This window comes from Lagopus leucura, unplaced genomic scaffold (assembly GCF_019238085.1).
Source record: "Lagopus leucura isolate 7727_CA_CO unplaced genomic scaffold, USGS_WTPT01 Super-Scaffold_100019, whole genome shotgun sequence".
In the NCBI taxonomy this organism is placed as follows: Eukaryota; Metazoa; Chordata; class Aves; order Galliformes; family Phasianidae; genus Lagopus; species Lagopus leucura.
The window spans coordinates 2984596-3006932 of record NW_024962273.1 but is presented as its reverse complement, the minus strand read 5'-3'; the positions used below and the strand labels follow the sequence as shown (position 1 = coordinate 3006932).

The window sequence follows — 22337 nt, the reverse complement described above, 5'->3', positions numbered from 1 at the left end:
AAGGAAAGGAAAGGAAAGGAAAGGAAAGGAAAGGAAAGGAAAGGAAACAGGCAATATTTCTGGAGAGCACAGAATATCAGGATAGCTGAAACATTTGGGTCCCTCTGGTCCAAGTCCTTCTCAATCAGGGTGGCCAGGACCATGCCCAGATAGCTTATAAAGATCTCCAGGGAGCAGACTCCATAATCTCTCTGGGCAGCCTTTGCTAGTGCTAGATCACATGTTCATTGAATCCTGAGTTGGAAGGGGCTTACAAGGACTGTTGAGTCCAACTCCTGGCTCCACACAGGACCACCCAAAATTTAAACTGTAATTCTGAGACGTTTGCAGCTTTGCTTCAATACCAGAATCTTACTTTCAGATTTATGCTCTCTTTTCTGATTTTTCAACAATTTTAATGTACAGTACTTCCACCATGCTTTAGGTTCTAGATTTGGATTTTTCTTAACCTGTGATGTAATTTTCCTAAAGCTGTGTAAGATCTTTGACTTGCTGAAGTTTTAGTTGTGTACAACAGCATATGGAGAGAGTACAAATGCAAGCAGTGAGCACAGTCAAAATAACTGGGGGTCAGTCCAGTGCTGTGCTTATCCTTTGCTTTGGGCCAGTTTGTCTGTACTATCCTAGCTAGAAACTGAAGTTCAACTTGCTGATGGAAGTAAAGGTAATGACTGAGCCATGTGGTTTTAAAAAGTGGAGTTTAGTGGGTGATTATCCAAATCTAGAAGTAAATTTGGTTTTGAAGCAACAGGAATTGAAAAAGGTGAAAATTCCTATATTATGACCTCTTCTTGAGCCTTCTATGTGGTTTTAGCGGTATGTGGTCCTCAGGTCGCTGTATTTTGTGGTTCAACTACTGTGTCTGCTATCTGTATGACATGCGCTACTCTAAAAGGAAAAAACAAAAACAAAAGATAAATACTCCCACAAGAGGCACAGTACAGAGGGAATATATTTCTTTTTCACCTGCTTGTGTTTTCCCACCTCATAATTGTGGTTTCTGTTGATGCCTCTCAACAACGATGCAGTGAATGTCTGTAGCAAGTGGGAATCACTGCAGCCAGGTGGGAAATGGGAAAGAAGGGGAGAAGATTTTTTGCTTAGCTGTGAGGCTAGAGACAAGGAAACCTGTACTTATGTTATCCACGCAATGAGGATAGTATAAAATAGAATTGCGAAACATAAATAATTCTGCAAATAGAAAGAAACAGCAACAGGGCCATCCAGGGAAATCCAAACCCAGGACAAAACAGAGACATCATGTAAAGCTGGAAATAAAACCACGTGAACAAGGAAGGGTGTTATTTCAGAGGGAATAATCAATTAAAAATAGGCCTAGAATATATAGTATTTTATTCTATAGATATAGTTTGGAATAGTATTGGTAAAGAAAACTGTCATATCATTTGTGAAACCTGCTGCACCACCACGTTACCCACCAAATCGCATATTTCCAGGGCGTTATGCTGACTGAATGTGTTGCATGCATACTTGTGATTTAATCATAGCGTATTCTATTTTAAAATCAAGAAAAATATAGGCAGGAATGCTCACTAGAAGCAGAAGCTGGGCAAGAAAATAAACATAAATACAATCATAAACAATGGAAGCGTATTGATTATCTTTAAACTGATGCGTTTATCAGCGTCATTTTTTTTTTTACTTTAAAGGAAGCTCTCAGTTGGCAGCTCAGTGCAGTGGTCATTCACTTAAAAATGAGAATTTAGTGTCTTCTGGCATTATGTCAACCACCAGTAAAGCTCTAGAAATACCTTATCTGTAACCTGAAGTTATGGATAGTTTGAGAAGTTTGGCTCAAAATTTGAAACAATAAGTACATTTCAAAGATGAGCTGCCTTTTTTTACTCTCATAAAGCATGTAATGTCTTATTTAAAGGAACCTTCAATGTTTCTGGCTTGTACTCATGGCATCCTGTGCAGTTCAGACCCTGAGTTTCATAAGCAAGGAGAAAGACCTTTTCTTGCTTGGGAATCATCCAAGGAAAAATTGGTAGGCTATGGAAGTTTGCAGGAAAGCAAAGAAGTAGGTGATGATGCTCTTTTGACTGTACTTCCCAGCCAAGGTAATATCATGTTTCTTGGAATATGATACCAAGGAACTTGCAAATGAGGAATTATCTGATGGATTTACAATCTGGAAACATTTTACCCCCCAAAATCCTGATTTGCCAAAAGCAAGTCATTAAAAGGAAATGTCTTTTTTTTTTTCTTTTTTTTTTTTCCAGGCAGATTCTTCTGTGAGCCTGTGGATTTAGTTTCTACAGAGCTCAGCCACCTGCACCAGTCAGTGATGGGGACTTCTCAAAGAAATGATTCTAAATTCTCCCAGTGCTGAGTTAGCATACTCCAAGAGGAACCCACCAGTTACAGAGGGCTTCATATTACTGGTCCAGAAGCAATTTCAGTGTCAAAACTGCTCCAGGAACAAGGTACACCTGGGAATGGTTGAGCAAAATGATAGTCACAACTGCCACCTCTCATGATGTTCCACTTGTTTACTTGTTATTAGTGAGTAGCACGTGGCCTGCAGCAGGCCACAGGCAGCCACTTCCAAATCCCTAGACATGCTGCATTGCACAGCTCTTGCTCTTCTTTTATTTTTCTCTTTCCAAACAAGGTTTTTTTAGCTTTTGACATTTTAGGAGAAATTTAGAAAAGAAAAAACGGACAGAGATCTATTCTGATTTATGACAAAATAAACTTCTGCAAGAAGTAAGCAATCAAAAACTAGCTATAGTTGTAATAACCAGAACTTTACGTATTTGTGCCCATCAAAGAGACAACAGAGTGGCATTGTCTATCTATGAGCAGAAAACAGTGGTTTTCTAAGCTTAATCTCATGATTATGCACTTTCCATGTGAGTTAATAATTGTATCTCATTTCCACCCTAAAGATGATGGTCTTGGTGGATAGTGCTGCTCACTATGTTCATTTGCTGAGTGTTGGTTAGTTTTTACTCATGAGGATGTTGTTCCAAAGGAGCTAAGGTGTGGCTGTGGCTAAAGGAGATATACTCGAAGTGGTAATCAACCTTTTAATGCCAGTGGTAAAAATGCCACGTGAAGGCATGCAACTCCTTGAGGACTACATGACTCTCCATACTGCCTTGGCGCTGTGTGGACACCATTGGTACTCACGGTGCACCCCAGATCTTACCTACACTCTGCTCTGTATCAGGACTCATTTTGATCTCATTTCAGAGGTGACTATAATGTGGGACTGTACAGAGCTGTGCTGGATCAGAAATGGAAAACATAACCATAGCCAGCAGCAGCTGGATAGAAGAATTTCAGCTGGATGTTGCACAAAAAGTTGTACTCTTAGGTTTGTGGTAGAAGAGTTCTCCAAGGTGTAGGATGACCTCAGAAACGTTCTTATTCTTGCGCAGCTTTTGTTTGCTTGTTATCTCTGAAAAGAGGGAAATAAGAATTTCCAGATTTGTTTTTTTTTTTTTTCTGCAAAAACAAAATGTCACAGTGCCCTTTTTAGAAGATACATTCCTGACTTCCTTGTTACTCAAAACGAGATCAACCTGTGTGGCCTTGAGTGGACTAGGAGACGGGCATATTTTTTATTGCCGATTCCAACTCATAAATTCTTAACTTGCTTAGAATTTGCCAGATTAAATGAAAAGATACTGTAATTAGGGATTTATTAAAACGTGGATCCTTGACCTGATAGAATATAATAACTCATTTGTTTCAAATAAGACCTATTTAATTGTTCCATCGCTGGCCTGAACATTTCGTGCTGAGGCTTTGAACCCTCTCCATTCTGCGCAGTCCCGCATGTTCTCCAAATCCACTTGCAAAAAGCAAAATGCTCTGTGAAATTCTTGATCCCCAAGCCACTATGCAGGCAGAAGCCCCTAAAACAAAAATGTGTCATTGTAATTAAAAATTAAAGTCCTGAAAGCCCTTATTATTCAACGCTACAAATACTATGAAAATACTATTTTTATACATGCGGCTCTGTTTTAATTTTTTTTTTTTTTGTGAGCAACCCTCCTTCTCCATATCTTTAAAAACAATAGTTATTGATTTACAATCTTATAAATAAGGCTGTAAAATCTTGTAACACAGAGCTATAAATAGATATTTGAAAAAAATATGAAAATTGCTCCCAAGTCAAGTCCATATATGGCACTAGTCAGCAGAGAGCCATTTTACGGAGACATACAAACTGCAGAAAATAATTTCTATTGAAAATGCAAAGAAATCTGAAACTAAGCACTGCCACAAACAATGCAGCCATAATTAAGGAATTACCCACTCCTTCTCCTCATCTTTGAAATAAGCCTTCTCCTTTATTTAATTGGTTAGATACAGAAAGCGTATTACTATATTTGGGTCCTGTTTCCCTAGTATAAGAATAGTCCTACAAGGAATTCCCAGTTAAAGAGTGAGGCAGTTCTACAACATATTAAAAAAAAAAAAAAAATACCACAGGAAAGTGTTATCCAATGGGCAGATGTTAACTTAAAGTGCACATTGTTTGGAAAAGGAGTTAATTAACAACTTATTAATTGGATAGAAAGTCTGAAACTGTTGTACTTCTAGCAAATACATAATTTTCTTCAAGTATTATTAAAGCGTTTTTGTTGTACCTATTAAAGATTCTTGTCTCTAAGTTAATTTCATTATGCTAATAAGCTATCATCGTTACAGAACCTAAGCTTTGATCCATGTTAATTGTCGTGATCTTCAAAGACAAAGTCACCACTTACTTTAAATGAATTTTACATCTTTTTAAAGAATCACACGGAAATTAGGGGAAGTAATTAATTTTTTATTATGTGTCTCAATATTTTTAAGGGAGGAAGTCAATGGTATTGGCTAGAATTCATTTTAACATTTAACTAGGGAAAACAGCATGAGGCAAAAAAACGTTCAGATGCAAAAGATTAAAGAAAATTTGAAACTGGGACCTAATTTGTCTTGATAAACTTTGGTGTTTAATATGCTTCTTTTGTTCTCTGTGTGAAACTGCGGGGTTTTGATTTGTAAAAACTTTTTGAAGAATTAATTCTGTCTAATTTTTATTCCTTTCTTTGCTTTCCTTTCACTGTAAGACAGAGGAGATGACCTTCAAACCATAACACTTTAAATATCTATGAATATACAAGGTTAAATCTATTAGAGGTCTGAGATTAGCTGCTATATACTTGCAAAATATCTACCTTTTGCAGCAATTTTTATCTTTTAATGAATGATAACAAGCTCACATCAACCCTACAAGTTTTTAAAATATAATGGAATATGTGTAGCAAGTGATCTATTCCTCTTTCCTATAAGTGTTGGTTACTTTAACCCTCTGATGCTTTTCAAGGCTCAGTTCTGTATCAACAGGGTATTTTTTGGATTTGGGATCAGGACCTAATGTCAGTATTATCAGCCTACCTATGACTGCCAATTTATAGTTTACCCAAATTCTCCCTTATCTTTCCCAGATTTCTCTTGTTTCGATTCAAGATGAACATCTTCTAAATACGATTTTTCTTTTAAAGGAAGCTTCCTGTCTGTTTTCCAACATTTAAAATCTCACTGAAATGGAAGTCCTGAAGTACGAGCATCCTGTCGTATTTGCAGTGAAAAACAGAGCCTTTTTATATGGCAGTAGACAAAAGTATATTAAGGATAGACGAAGTGATTGAAATCAAAAGCCAGATTACTAACTTCATTCTCTCTAGTTAGCAGCATGCAAGTACTGTAAATGCAAGTAAACATCAAGTTTCAACTGAGCCTGGATGGTCGGATTTCTGCAGCAGACAGGTGGTGAGCTCATCGCGAGGATTTTTCGGCATTAATGTTGTACTCATTTAGACTAACACCAGGCTTGAGTGACCCTCATCTGGATTTAACCTATGACCTGTCAATCCAGAGACATGCTCTCAGACCTCAACAGTTTTGCTTTTCCGTGTTTTTTATTTCTTTTTTTAAGCATAGATGACTTTAATCATTAAGCAGCTTTCATAAGCAGAACATATACAAGCGCTATTCGGTGCTCTTTGATTTGTAATCTAGGTTTTTGCCCATTTAATCCCCAGTGTCTAAGTGAATTCCGCTGAAGTTCAGAATTCTTTGATTGAGCACGTAGTGATTGGGTAAAGGATTGCATTGCTTCTCTGTCTGCTTTTACACTTTCTGTGACAGAGCTTTTTTGTGCAAAAACGTCCACTGCGTGGTATCGTTTATTTTTTCCCTTTTGTCTGCTTGTCTATTATCTGGTTGTTCCTTTTGCTCCTTTTTATTATAATATTTGGCTACTGGTTTCATGCCCAAAGGAGAAATTTCCGATGAAGCAAGATTTGATTTGGTTTTGATTTTTTTTTCTGATGCTAATTTTAGATATGTTTTGATGTAGAACATTTGTTCTTTAATATTGATGACCTTTTTCAAAAGCACGGGTTATTCCAGACCCTGGGTATGACATAAAGGGTTAAGCTGTCCTGTTGTGCAGAGAAGCCAGAGCCACCTCAACGCTTTGTGAAATCCAAGGAAAGCAGTGGCTCCCAAAGTGCCCTCCCTTGCCTGAACAATTTGAAGGTACAATTCTCCTTAGTGCATATTTTTCTTAACAATGACAACGCTTTGTGAATGTTTATGTGAAAACACAATTCAGAAGTACTCAATCCCAGCTGCACTGAGCTTGTCAAGTGAGTCATTTTTTCACCTGGCAGTATGATGTTGTAAAGCTCAGTTATCTTAACTAATCCTGGCTAAAACGCAAAATTCTGTTTTGTACAAAAATTCCTGGCCAGCTCTAATCTTAACCTCTTGCCTATTTGTAGCTTCTAAATCGATGTCACAGTTGTAATAGCTTTGAAAACCCATATGTTTGTAAACTATAGAAACCTTGATATTCCAGGAGATGAAGACAAGAATTACATCTCTTGGCAGTGGTGCTTTCAGCTCAGTTTCAGCTAATGTTGGCTCCTCATTTTTATGCCTGTATACTACGCCAAATCTTCCTTATCTATGCAAACATATTAACACTGACTTCACTAATGCTGTGATGCATCAGCCTCTTATCTTCAGTTTTGACCGTAATGTTACATAATAACTTTCAAAATGCATTTCTTGATAGTTCAGTGCGGCCGCCTTTGGTTTCCCAACTCTTTTCTGAGAGCTGCCTCTCCTACCCACTGACTAAATTAGCTTCTCACTGCTCCCAGCCAGCTAAGGCGGAAAGGTTGCCAAATAGTTTCCTGCTCCAGAGACCCTCTGCATCCCTTCTGTGTCACGGCCCGTGACCCTGTAGCTCTAGTGTTTTTCAAAGGTATATTTATCCCATTACAACAAACTTACATTATTTGGCTTTCATGGTGCAACCCCAGATCTTTCCAAAGTTGCCCTAAACCTCCACTCATGCTATTTTTCACAATCTGGCATCAGACAGCGTTCAGTATCTTCTTAAACCAAATGTGTAATATATTAACACATAAAAAACAACCAGAATGATGCCCTAAAATACCATTTATAAATTCTTATAGCTATTTACAATACTGCCTGTTAGGGCTATTAATGCAAAAAAATATTTGTCATCAGTTGTATCTGGCTAAAAGTCCTCCTTAAGGAGTTTCATAACATACTCCTTTGCAGTGTATTATTGCCTTAATTATTTTTTGGCCTAGGCACAAATGCACAGTTCCATCTCTCTCCCCATCATGTCCAAAGACTGTGCACATTCTGTTCATTCCATCTCTCAAAATAAAAAACCTAAAAAGACTCTCCTTTAGCTATTAAGGAAAGGCTGAGAAAACTTTCATAAGTGTGGCTATTATGTACACCAAGAACTTTCTTATTAATGGAAGATGTCCTCGAGCTCTCTACTATTGTTCTGAGGTCTTCCCCTCACCCAGACTGGCTTCTCAGCATTCCTACAACAGCTCTGTTCCTCGCAGCACCCGAGAAGTCAACATCCCCCATCCCATCAATGGACTGCAGCCAGCAAACACAGAAAATGCAGTCAAGTTCTTAAACCTTCCCGGTTCCCATTTATGAAGCCACAAACATGAAACGTGTGAAAACATGTTGGGGTTTCTGTGCCCTTTACATGAAAATTGCAAGTTGTAGGGTAATCAAAGAACTCATTAGGCTTCTCATGGCTGAGGTGGCTGGTTAACAGTCTCACAGAAATACAAGGGAAGCCACGGGGTGAAGGGTTGTGGGAGGCTGACTCTCCCGAATGTTCTGCGTTTAGTCTGATCTGGCTGGAAAGGACTGTAGAAACCTTGGAAATCAGTGAGTTGGTGTAGTCAATGAGATGGCATAGTATTTAGGAATAGTCCCTACTGCAAAATTTTCATATCACAACTTTTCAGTTCTTCTTTCTTTTTCCTCTCAGCTATTAAAAATTCCACTTTTAATGCAAAGCAGAGCTGGTGTTCTGTGACCACCCTACAAGCACAGTGATCTGTAGTTCAGTTATAGGAAATCATTCCCTTTAAACTAGAGACTGAGAACATGATCCAAAACAGGATTCCAGTATTCCACCACCCAGATGACAGCTAGATTGCCCTGCCCCTTTTATGCTCCAAAAGAAAACCAAAAATACCCCAATTTTCCAACACAATAGTGAGAGGATACAAATTAAATGGAGTCAGGGAGAAATCTCAGATGCTTACTGAAGGTGATCTGTGTGAATAGATGCAGACTTAGTCTGAATCTCAATGTGTGCAAATGGTCTGTAACGAAGACACATCTTGGTCACCTTCACAGCAGCATGTCAATGAGAGCTTATACTTATGGCTAGGTTCTTGCTGGATGGATTCTTGTAGAACTTAACATTTTCTGTTTTGTAATCTGTGACTATATAACCAGATAACTGAGTATTTGCCTTTTTATATATCTCTCAGAAAAGTAATGACTTTCTGAGAAAAGCTCTTCGATTTTCCTGTTTTCCAGAGCAGTTGCTCGTGAAAAAGAAGTTTGACTCAAAACTTACTGTGGGAATGTTATTCAAACACTGGTTAAGTGCCAGAATGTGTTGGGAAGAAAGAGTTTCCAGAAAAATATCACCCTGATTAAAACCTGATTTTACTGAGTTTTCTTTATGCAAAGGGTTACCAGAATAGTAAAACAAAGTCATTAGTCAGATTTTCCTTCCCTTACTTGATCACTACCAGTGATACTTTTATTGCTATTATTTGAATTATTTTTGTCCCAACAACTCATCATAAAGCTACTTAGCTACTGCTTCCCTCTAATCTCACTGATCACATAGGTTAAATGTCCTGTTGATACCTGTCCTTGTTTGGCAATTTTCCAGGTTATCACCTTATTCTTTTATAAAAGATTTAATCTGATATATGAGGAAAGGCTGGAAAAAAAAGTCATAACATCGAAGTTTTTTTTCCTTTGGATGTTATGTTCTTTCTGAAGCCACCAGTGTAACTATCAACTGAAAACAGGCTGTCTTATGCTACGGGAGAAAATTAAATCAGCAAACAGCAGAGGACAACTGAAAATAGTATTTTGATAATTGAAGGGATTATGTATACTAAGGCCATTTATAAAGGTTGGGTTTTTAGGTTGGTTCTTTCCAAAAGATAGAGCTGTGGGCAAATCACATTTGATACTCTTTTAGTAAGATCTTCAAAATGACCATGGGAATGCAACTACTCTATAAATATTGGCTGGAACAAACACCCAGCACGGGATTTCTGTGAAACATGCCCTGTGTTTCATCTGAGCTGTGGATGTGGTTAAAACACCCTACTGTATTCTGCAAGTGCTGTACTCCTCTTAGTAGGAGATAGTAAGACTTTGGGGTTAACTGTCAGATGCTTTATTCTTCTAAAGACCTTTGCCTTTTAACTAAATGCTTGCTTATCTTTCTAATTTAACATAGTCCCACGTTCTTTTTTGTAGTAATTTTGGACTATCTGATAACATATAATGGAAAACATGTTTATGTCTTCCACTAGTTCTTGTTGCATATTTCAAATGCTTAGAACAACAATTTTCAGAAGCTTTCATTAAGGTTAATTTAAAAACTACATTAAATACAAACAGATTTTCTCACAAACAAAATGCAATGTGTACTTAACAGACTTCTGTATGTTGTATTTGATAAACTACCTCATATAAATGCAAATTCTGACTTTCTGCCAGAACCAGGTGGTATGGAAAATATTTCTATTAAACAAATAATGCTGGGAGAGCAAACTTCATGTTACAGTATGTTACACTGAGAAAGACGATCTTTTCACGGAGGTCAGATGTAGATTTATGTTATTTCTTCTGTTTTGCTTCTTCTTCACTAAAGAAGATGTAGTACAAGGCCATATAAAAGGCAGGTATATATACACATAGGATAACTATTCATTTTTTCCAAACCAGGCTATTTTTTTAAATGTTATATATGGTTATTTGGATATTGCTGACTCCTTTTGCTTTACTGTACGACGGCATAGGAAGATATCATGCTCTGAGCTGAACTCCTAATCTGAGCCATAAGGGTCAAGAGGAAGAGGAGTAACCCTTAAACCCTGTGTCATTTAGTATGTTATGAAAATGGAGCTTCACATGCCTTTTGCTGGGTGCCAACTCCTCTTGCTGCAATTGGATAATGTTCATTTGGAAAAGGAGTATGAAAATTCAAGCCGCCAGAGGCGACTCTAAAGAGCATATGATGGAAACAAATTGAGTCACCACCAATGTGGCTAACATTGTTGGTGGAAACTGGGACACCCGCATGAGCCATTGTTCGCTGTACCTCATCTGGTTTATGTAGCTCACTGAGTTGAAAGCTGGATCTGCATTAACCTTGTGATTTGAGGAGGATTCATGCAATGTGGTTTCAATTGTCTATGGATGCTTTCAGTTTGTACTGCACGCTGCCAGTAACACTTGGTCCTACTGGTCTCCCACATTTATGGTGTTGTCTCAGCTCATCCTGATGAAGCTGCGGTGAGGACTGTTTCCTGATGTGGTCACATTTAGCAGGCTGCTGCTCTGCAAGTCTTCTAGGAGAGGCTTTTTTTTTCAGTCTTCCCTCTGCCCCAATAGCAGCTGCTGCATACAAGTTTTCCCTCAACAATCTTTGAAAGAGGATTTTTTTTGTTTTGTTTTTTAGACTGGTTTCTGTCCTAACTTGGTCTGAATCTGCCTTTGGTGCTGTTGTGGAAGCAGGAGGCCATGGTTTATTTGCTCTGCTCTTTTGAGGGTTGCTCAGGGTGAGGCTCATTCTGCTTTTGTCACCTATTTCTGTTGTACTTGGGTACACGTCTTCTGCCTGTGAGCATTTTTCTGTGGGCGTGGGGATGATGGGACCTACTAAAACACAAGTGATCACTTCAACCACCACCAAATTACAGCCATGCCCAAGGCAAATTACAGCAGCTTTCTGACAGCGTCACCATGCTATCTTTGTGACAGAGATGGAGATAATGAGAATTAATTAATCAGTCTTTGATTAGAAAAAAGGGGGGGGGGGGGGAATCCTTTTGTGGCAATTCTACTACAAAACACATGAAACTGGTGTGGTTTTTATTTGATGTTGCTTCTCAAATGTAGGGTAGGCATCATCAATGGCAGCATTCAGGATTCCATGTTCTCTTTCTTTTTTATCCCTCCAAACCCACTATTAATGGGCTGAAGGGGGCCCAAAGTGCTCATTTTATGGATAAATATATGTTGAATGCTAGAACTACGAGGCTTTTGCAAATGCTGTTATTGTTACATCACAAAAACTCCAGCTTGTTTGAAGATCTCGAGTAAAGACCCAGGTGTGCTCTCCTTGACTAGAGCCACCTCTGTCTTCGTTGCAGTATTGGGGTCTAAGTGCTGTGTTGTACTCTTTAGACTGATGGCTACATCTTATAAATTGGTCCGTTATGATAAAACATGAACTCGATGGTGCCAGTGTCTGACTGGAATTACAATTATCTAAGTAGATTCATTTGTATCCCTTTCATAGCAGCTTTTCTCTGGGCACAAGATTTTTCTGTGGGACATGGGAAGAACAAAATTAATCTTATAAAGAGGAAGGGGTTTACACTGAAATCAATAGTTACAGAATTATTGGATAAATGACTTTTTCTTAATTCTTTCTCTTCTCAGAAGATGCAGTTTTGATGGGTACACAAATCCAATGGCTGCCAAAAAGCTGATATTACATGAAATATTTCATCTAAGTTGTGTGGGCTGCACTACACTTTAATATTACTGAAAACAGAGTGTAAAAATGTCAGCTTTGGAGTTGAATTAATTATTAACTGATTATTAACTATGAATAAGTCAAAGAATAATAATGCAATTCTACTTTTTAAAAAGTTATTACTTTTAAAAAGAGTAACATGGCTTCCTCAGGCAATTTTTAATGTGAGCCAAATATGTGATTTTATAGCTTGGATTTGGATTATATACAAAGAAAGTTTGCATTATATCAGAGAAACACAGGAATACACAGAGACAAAGAGATAGGTTTGAAACATTGCTGTCAGTAGGTGGTTGGATGGGATTGCAAATCCCTGACTCCTTTTCACAGGACAAATTTCTTTCCCGTTGTGTACCTTCTGTGCTCAGAGCCCTCAGATTTTCACTTCCAGGCAGGAGCAATCCTATCATTCCTTCTCACCTAACTTTAAGCTTAACTGCAGCTATTCTCCCTTGTACCTAGGCAATGCAATCCAAAAGATGCTGTGGCACCAAGGCACATGTTCCCAGCCCAGTCATAGCACTTATCTCTATAATGGAGTGGTAAAGCCTTCTAACATGCAGTTCACAGAAATGGATTGTACCAAGAGCATCTATAAAAGCCACAGCATCCATTTGAAAAGAGCATAATGTCACCATTTTTCAGTAGGTATCTTCTCTAAAGGAAAATAATCACTTTTCTAATTCATGATCTGTAAGTGATGGGACTGATTTTTTTTTCCCCCTCATTTAGGTTGCAGCAAAAGTTAGGACAATTAAAATACGTATGTATGGGGATGTTAGAGACTGAATCTGAATTTAGATATTAGGAGGAAGTTCTTTAAGTATTAGGAGGAAGTTTTTCACCCAGAGGGTGTTGTCACACTGGAACAGTTTACCCAAGGAGGCTGGGGATGCTCCATCCCTGGAGGCATTCAAGGCCAGGCTGGATGTGGCTCTGAGCAGCCTGGTCTGCTGGTTGGTGACCCTACACATAGCAGGGGGGGTTGGAACAAGATGAGCATTGTGCTCCTTTTCAACCCAGGCCATTCTATGATTCTATGAATCGGGGATGCTACAGCTCAAATCGTTCGATGTATCTTCCTTTCGCAAATGTAAGGGGCATTATAGTGTCTGACAAAAATATTTTCTCTATATTCTGGGAACTATTGACATTATTACCTGAAGAACTGCTGTCAGATTTACACCTTCCCTATGAACAAATGGCTTTTCTGCACTGCTCACAACTCCAGAAAGTTGGTTGGCCATCTAAAGCTGATTGATCTTCAGCAGTTTTCTCAACTTCTTCTTTGCTGGGCACCAAGCTTGGTAGCACCAGCTCCTGATCTATAGTAGGTCCAGTGAATGATATAAACACCAAAACCTGTACCAACACCGGTGTCCCTTCTCTAGGTCATATTGACAATGTTAAGAATTTCATTTCCAAGCCATTCCTTTGTGCTATTTATTTACAAGGTCCAGGTCAATGCAATGGAAAATTCTTTTTTCCTTTCACATGTTGAAGGAGTAATAAAAATCAGAGTCTTGAAAATTGAAGATTATTTTATCAGGATGCTGGATTAATTTGTAATTGACCTCTAACAATTAGCAGCAAACTCCCATGTTATACATAACTTATATCTACCTAATGACTGGGCCGGGTGGCCTTTAGCATCTTGAAGAGTGAGGGCCATGTTTTGATTGTATGATTTGCTTTATGTTACTTGGTAGCAATTCTGAAAACTGGAATATTTACATGCATTGAATTATTTTAGTTTGGGTCTTTGATCATTAAAAATTGATTTTTAACATATTCTGACCTGTCCTGTAATTATATTTTCATACAAATTCATTGTATGTGTATATACATGCATGTATATATGTATATATATGTATATGTATATATACACATACACACACACATACATACTTTGCAAAAGTCAGATTCTGGTTTTGACTGCCTTACTCTGTATAAACTAGCTTGTGTGTAGGCCCAAACTCAACTTGCTACAACGTACAATATTTATGAATGGTTCTACATAAAAGGAATGAAAATAACTAATTTTAATAATACCACTAAATGTCATGGCTGGGTAGAAAATGGAAATCCCTTCCCATCACATATTTTATGTTTTCAGAAAAGAAATTAATCCAGCTCTTGGATGAAAATTCAAAACCACAACATTCTTCATACAAAAGGATTTCCAAAAATACCATATTTTTAGTAAATCACAATGATTTTTCAGATTGCTGATAAAAATGAAATTGATTAAAACTTTTTTAGCTAACACTGTATTTTAACAACACAGGGAGAAGACACTTCAAATCAACTATGGCTTTCCCAACAGCCTTTTCCTGGAAAGGAGATTTTCTTCTACAAAAGAAATTTTTACAGAAAGATTCTGATACGGTCAACTAACTAGAGCATCTGGTGTATGCAGCTGGTCTAAGGTAAGAAACCTGGCAGCAGATATTTACTTAAACTTATCGTATACAGAAGAACCATTAGAGACTCCAAGAAACTATTTCAGTGCCCAAGTGTCCTTGCCTAGTGCTAGACCTTGCAAGGCCTGCATTAGAAAGGAGAACTGTGATCTCCCTTTTGGCAAACATCTGTAGATGGGAAAACAGAATATTTTCCTGTTAATATCTAGCAAACAGACAACATATCATATTTCATTAGGATTCAGCAAGAGGTGAGACCAGGAGCTGTTTAATCACCACAAACATGAAGACTAATCCAAGCATGCCCTCCCTTCTCTGGAGGAGGTCAAGCAGCGGCAGCGAGGCATAAATATTCAAGTCCTTTCCAAACGTCCTGCCTGCTTCTGCCTTGAGCCATTAGAAAAACAGTGCGAGTTTTCTACTGCAAAACCATTTAATAGTGATCAAAATATTTGGGGGGAATATTTTGATGGGAATTGTTTAAAATCATCACTTTTAGTAACTCTTCCTATTTTTTTTCTTCTGAATATTAAACATTCAGAGATTATTTCCTTTTTCCTTTTTTCCTTTTCCCTTTTTCCTTTTCCCTTTCCTTTCATTTTCACAGCACAGCACTAGCAGGGACCCTCTGAGCACTGAATTTCTTGCCCAAATCCCACTTGAGAATTGAGCAAGCTCCATATTAACCAGCCTCTGAGGTTGTTTTCTTACTTACCCTGTCCCCATGCTCTTGTGGGATGGCTGCTGGAGAGTTCTCATGGTCACATCCCTTTGTCAAGCTTCTCCTGAAGCTCATTAACAACCAGATGATATCCATTCGTATTTGTATTTAACAGCAAATCTCGCAGCTTCTTTTAACCCCCACTGGCCTATTCATAGAAGTTGCATCTCAGCCTTCATTTAATTGATCTTAGTGTACCTCGCTACTTTAATCTTCTCCAGCAGTACAGGCTCTCCTCTGATCACCTACATGTTCTTTACTCATGTTCTCATCAGAATTAATCTGAACTGATACCAGGCAACAAGAGTTCAACCTGACACACGCTACCTTTCAGTCATCCATATTCTCTGCAGTTCTTACTCACAATCTTAAGCACCTAACAGATTTGAACTTGCCTGAATCAATCTTTCCTAAGTGTACATCTGTAAATCCTCATAGGTGATGCCACATGGTGCATTTTAGTGGAGTACATTTCCCTTAGTCTAAGTTTCACAGAATTTCTGACCAAGAACAAGTTTTCCATAAAGAACTTACAAAATGGTTACAGAAGCAAATGGATAAAATCATAGGAAAAACAGCTATGTATATAAGCATGGAAAATAAATGTGTAAAATGTACACTTATAAAAATGTGTACATATGTGAAATATAGCTTATATGCTTTTATGACAAAGACAAGCTTATAGAAAAAAATATGTAATAACTACATAGCTGTATTTCAAGAGAAAAACTGTATTACAGTTGCTGGGTCCATCTTGAGACAGGTGCCACGAGCAGAGGTGGCATTTGTGTATCTGATTTTGTTCTTGCAAATGGTGAATGGGTCCAAGAACTGAATGGGAGATGAGATTAATGATTCTTTAAATCTATCCTTACCCAATGAAATGATAATACTGTTTTGGGTCACATTTCTTGTACCTTAAGACTCTGCAGTCTGGCAGTGGTGGATTTCAAAAAGCCACTTTTTGCATTTTTAGGCAGATATACTGATAATTTGAGAATATAATATTCAAAGCTTAATAAACATTGGTAAGTTTAGCATGTTATTTAGTCACATAAATTCTTTTTAACATACTACTTTGATTCAACAGATAAAAATAATTCTGAATTAACTTGCTATACTCAGACCCTATCTGCATGCACAGTTTCCATGGAAGTCAGCATGTTGTAGAGCAGAATTTAGTCTGTGTGTTTAATTCATCTTAATCGCTATTATTAATTCATAAGTACTGTTTCCAGAAATGTATTCAGTTAGTTTTACATTAGTCAAAATCAATTGTATGTGATTTATTTTGATCATTCGAGATTACAATTTTGATGTATCTGCTCTCATCCTCTATGTCAAACCAGGCAAAGGGGAAATGCGCTGCCAAGGAAGAGGCACCTTATATCCACTTGCTTTATTCTTTACTTCCCTTTATTAGGAATCTTAATGTTCTTTGGGACAAATTGTGTCATTGTGAGGGCTTTCACAGAGCAGAACAAAGCAGTGAGTGATGAGATGCCATTGACCTGGCACCCTAATGGTGGACTGAGGGGCCACATGGCACTGCCACCATTTTACTTTGGAAATTTTTACTTGGAAATTTTGGAAAATAGCAAAACCAGAAGCAGCTCTGTGTGGACCGTTCACCTCCAGTTCTGAACATGTAAGGGGAGGGCTCCAATACAACTAGCCACGATGCTTTCTTCCAGCTTGCAGAAACATTGATTGTAACCATGTCTGACTCTTGCAGGTGGTTTTGCTGGTTGAGGATTTGTGTCGGAATGACCTGCAGAACTGAGTCCTTAGTTTGCAAACATAAGTGATGACTTTGGGTCAGCAATGACTGAGGATTTCACCTGGCGGTATGTCTATATCTTTACATGCAGCCCTTTTCATGCTGTGTCTCCCATATGCATCTATTAGTGCAGCTTGCCAGTTGAAAACATCACTCACAAATGACACTGAAGGCTGTAGTCCATTCAAATTCGTACTATGATTGCCATCTGAAGACACTCCTTAGCTCCCTGTGTAGCTTTGTCTTCCTCCCAGTCTTTCTAGTTAAGCGTTACCACTAAAAAAAAAATTAAAAATAATTCCATTTTCATCTCTTTAATGGTATCTCCAGCCAAAGACATGTCCAAATGGTGGAGAGAGGAAAAATGAAATCAAATCCTGCTGACAAAAACCCAGATGTTAAACCTGTGATCACTTGAGAGGAACCTCCCTCGCTTCTGCGCAGCACAGAGCTGTTGTACAGTGAGCTCCGTTAAGCAGAATTCACAAAGCTTTTGTGGAATTAAAACAACATGCTCTGTACCAAGATGCCTTCACTTCCTGTGCCTTAATGTTAAATCCTATAGTGCTGTGGATCTTATAAATGATTGAGTTATTTTTAAACCACTGGATGTCTTCCAGTCAGTCTATTTCACACTGGATTAATTATGTAAGAATACTGACTTGTTCGTCACTAATGTTACAACTTTTAAAAACAACATGCTGTTTAAATTCAGGCTTGGCAACTCTTGCCTGAATCTCCTGAAATTTATGGCACCACACCCATAGCATAATAAAATCTTTAGTGGTCCTTTGTCTTTTAGCTTGCCTTCTATTTTTTCTCAAGGGTGTTTTATGCTGGAAGATGCATACAAAAGTTGTCCAGATGTTATTTGTATCAGAGCAGGGATTTCAGGCCAGCTATCTGTGGTTGCAAATGTTTATTTTAATGGGTTATTGTGCAATCCTTGCTGTGTGGACCTCAGTGGCCTTATATGTACGTTCTCAGCGATGCCAGCACATTGTTTTGAGATACATTATGCTCATCCAATAGCACTGTTACTGGTCACTGGGGGAGTAAAAAATGTAACACCTGTAGGAGCGCAGGCCATGCTTTCGCCAAGTGGTGCGGGTGGGAGCAGGACACGGGGCCTGAGCTGAAACAAATTGCTGTGCTCCATCTCCACCGTCCATGCTGGGAGTTTATTTTACCATTGAAACAAGCAGAGGAATGGCTTTATCATACATAGCTAATAAAGTTTCAGCCCAGTGTTTTCTTGATGCTGTAGTAAATTGTTTATCTCATGACTAAAAACATGTTATGTGTGTGTACCAATTAGGGCAGCAAACTTCAGTTCATAAGAAGAAATTTCAAAGGTGAGCTTCGTGACGCTTTGAACAAGGAGGAAAACACTGGAGCTTTCCATCAAAGCTGTGAGCCAAGCCAGGTTCCCATCTGTGTGCTCTGCTCTACTTGAGAGGTACATGTGCCATTACTAAGGATGGATGATGGAGTAATGCCAAGGTGAGCTCTCCCACCAGCAGAATGCTCCCACCAGATTATTTTCACTCAGAGGGTGGTGAGGCACTGGAACAGGTTGCCCAAGGAGGTTGTGGATGCTCCATCCCTGGAGACATTCAATGGGCTGTATGTGGCTCTGGGCAGCCTGGTCTGGTGGCTGGCCACCCTGCACGTAGCAGGGGATTGGAACTAAATGAGCACTGTGGGCCTTTTCAACCCAGGCCATTTTATGATTCTATGATTCTATGATTTCTGTCTTTCATGGAGAAAGAATTTAAAGGTAAGCTTGCACCCTAGAAGTATCCATCTGTTCAATTCCATGAAATGTAGGTGAGCAAAATTATGGTGATGAAAGCAACAGAACTCATTTGCACATGCAGATCCCATTTAACCTTTGAGACAAAAGGTTATGTATTTTTTTATTTTTTATATCATATATTTTAATTTTTTTAATGTATTAAGTCACAAATTTGTAATTCATTTAATTGACATAGATAAGCTTAAACTATTCCAAGGTACTTTAAACTCACATAATTTTGTAGGAATTCGTATAATTTACCATGCTGCATCCAGCTCCCAGTGTTCTGAAATCATGCTTAAAATAATTAGATTTTAAAAAAACAACAATTGGGGTGTTTTCTGTCTTTTTATTTTTCAGCCTTCAACCTCACATTTTAAACTTCTCAATAATAAAGACAAAGGGATGGTTTTAGAAAGCAAAAGTCCATGTTCTTAGGCATCATATGACTCTTGGTGTTGTGCTTTAGTTAGATGTTACTGGTGTAATGGGTACTGTCTGCAGCACAGGCCCTGCTTGTAATTCTGCCCAACCCTGCTTGTTTTCACCACTGTTCAATTATACAAGGCCTTTCCATAAGGAAATTAGTCCAAATAACTATCTTATCCTCAAACTGAAGGTATCGTGTCAGCCGTGAGTGGCATCAATCCCGCTATGGAGATAGCTTAATTGGGAACCAGTGAAAGCAGTTAACAGATGGCCTTTTATAAATCTGGGGCTGGGATGGACACTAAATATTTGTGTTCATGAGATTATAGAGTTGGAGGAATGCATGATGGGGCCTTTCTGACGGGACCCCACGCATCCTGCACGCGTGTGTGGGCCTGGTGCATCTCTTGCCGACAGTTCCCAAAACCGGAGGGTCAGATATTTAATTCTGGAGCCCCTCCATGATGGGGAAATACTGAATGTAATAATGACCAAATCCTTCCTGTAAAGTCTGTGGCCATTCATGTCAAGGAGCTCCAGGCATTCTCCGTGGGCTGAGCGGATGTCCCATGCCACTCCACCTGCACGTTGTAGGGCATCAAACTCTGTAGCAGCTCCTGGGAAAAGGCAAATCCCCACCTCGGGGTCCTGACAGCCAGCTCAGAAAGCCATCACTTCTCATTTACGTTCTGCAGAATGTAAACGTATTTGTAAATTTGAAAGCAGCTGCTGAAGCTCAGCAGTAAACCGGTTTTGTTTTACAAAACCTTTGCTGTTTGGTTTGAAACTAGTGAAGCTTCGCGTGTATCCAGCACTCCTCTTCACATTTCAGGGAAGATTTTGTCTAGCTGCCTCTGTGACATATGGTAGTGCTTAGTGCGTGCTGTATGGCCTGGAGCCATACCACTGCAGCCTGTATGTGCTTCAGATCTCCCAGGCTCAGGGAATCAGGATGAGGCAGCCTGTGCAAGGGACCTCCTAGAAAACATCAGAGCACGCTGTGCGGTGGTGAGGATGAGGTGTTCCTCCTGCTGAGCCCTGTCCTTCAGTGCAGATAAGGTGCCTTGGAGCTCAACCAGCTTTGGTCTTCACAGGCTGCAAAATTGACCGCTCAGTGCACCGTGAATATAGTGCAGATTGTAGCCATGGGAAAGCTGCAAACAATCCCACTTCCTCAGGTAGCCCAGAGGAAGTGCTGGTGTGGAGAAGAGCAGTGACATACTCATCCTAATCTTGTTTTTGGGGGAAATATTCCCATTACTACCACCCATTATATGGTGCAGCTAACCCTGCCCAGAAACCTGGATCGCTGTCTGGGGAGTGAAAGCAGGGCTCTAAACAGCCTAAATAAGGGATGCGGTCCTCATCACGAGTCTGAAACACTGCTTGGTGTCACACACTCTGCTTCCTAGGAAGATGAGGACCACAGTCCTCAGAAATCCCCAGTGTTCATGTTCATTTGTTGGGGTGAAAGAGGAGGAAAGGAGCTGATGGTGAAGGAGAGGGCTGCGGGTCTGGCTTTGCAGCCTCCTCTTGGCGATGTTATTAATTTGTTCTGGGACCTTGGGAGACTCATTTAACCTCTCTTTGTCTCAGATTCAAACCTCTACAAGCAGTTATTATAACATTTGGCTGCATTATGGCATTGTTGAAAGGCTTAATTAAATTAAGTGTTCTGAGATCTTTGAATGAAAGGTGCTATCCAAGTGAAAGCCTGTTGATGATGATGACTCTAAATTACGAGGCCAAGTCCTTCACAACTTTTATGCAGTCCTTGGTCAGACAGTGTTATTTTTAAACATTATTTCTTGAAACATTTAAAGGGTTTGGGGAGTGCCATGTGTTTAGTCATGACATCTGACCCACAGCGGGAATGATTTGTTAATGCAGGATTTAAAGAGAAGAAATCGAGTCACAGGTTGATCACATACAGGCAAATGCATGTTAATCACTTAAAATGTGTATTTATTTTCTTTAAATAGTTAGGAATTTCAGTAATTTCAGAACAAGTATTGTCTTAAGTAGGAAATGAGAATGAATTTTGTGTTTGTAGGTGTCATAGCCAAAAGATGCATGACTTCTCCCTTCAGACCTGTGAATAGATCACTGGAAGGACTGCATGCAAAATATGTTAAAGCTTTCACTAGTGGGTCTCTTACCAGCAATAAGGAGGTGAAATTCCTAGCTACAGATTTGTATTCCTTTGATACCTGTGCAAACTCCTGTGCTTTCTTACTAAAATTCTCCATTCTTCTGTAAGCTTCTCTTCACCTGTTTCTTGAGCTCAAGGTTTCTTCTTCCAGCATCTAGATGCACTCATACTCAGCACTGTTTTTCATTTGGCTTCTTTTTTCCAAATGTGAAAGACACAGTTTTCCTAAATATTTTATTATCCTCTGATATTATCCTAGCAACAACCCCAACAGGCCATTTTTCCTTCTGCCTTTGGTGCCACTTTGAGCAATCCATCAGTCCTTCCTAGCCTTTCCCATTGACTTCCCTTTTCAGAATTGCTCTCTACTGCACAAAACCTACCTTATCAAAGTCACCAGAACCACAAGTGTAATGACATTGTCAGTGCATTTTATAAGGGCTTCAATTTTTCATGTGTATTATGGGCATGGGATCACATCTACTTTCTGGGTGTGGGCTCATTAAAGGTCTGCCTTACAGCTCACTATATAGTAAGTAGGAATCTTTCAATAGACAGGAAGGATGGTATTTTGGTTAAAGCCTTCAAGGGATCAGGATTCAGCTTCTAGTTTTGCATGCTTCCTGTGTGGTTTTGGGAAAGACACTTTGTGCCATAATTCCCCATCTGCAAACTAAAGATGATATTACATCCTGTTTCTCACCTTCTCCCTGCAAGCTTTACAAAGCTGGGAAGGCTGTAAGCACTGGAGAGCAAATACTGTCATTTTATACACAGCACTTTCCACAATAGCTTTTCACTTGCAGCTGAAAACTAATGACTATTGTAATGCTAGTAATAAGTAATAATT

General features: G+C 38.9%; 1 long non-coding RNA gene across 1 annotated transcript in view; it reads left to right on the top strand.

Moving 5' to 3' along the window:
* Window positions 1-21430, top strand: part of LOC122183668 — a 37387-nt gene extending 15957 nt beyond the window's left edge. The window contains exons 4-8 of the long non-coding RNA XR_006180323.1: window positions 2247-2450; window positions 14472-14613; window positions 17064-17175; window positions 18427-18611; window positions 21389-21430. This is a non-coding gene — a long non-coding RNA (uncharacterized LOC122183668). The remainder of the gene's footprint in view (window positions 1-2246; window positions 2451-14471; window positions 14614-17063; window positions 17176-18426; window positions 18612-21388) is intronic.
* The last annotated feature ends 907 nt before the right edge of the window (window positions 21431-22337 follow it).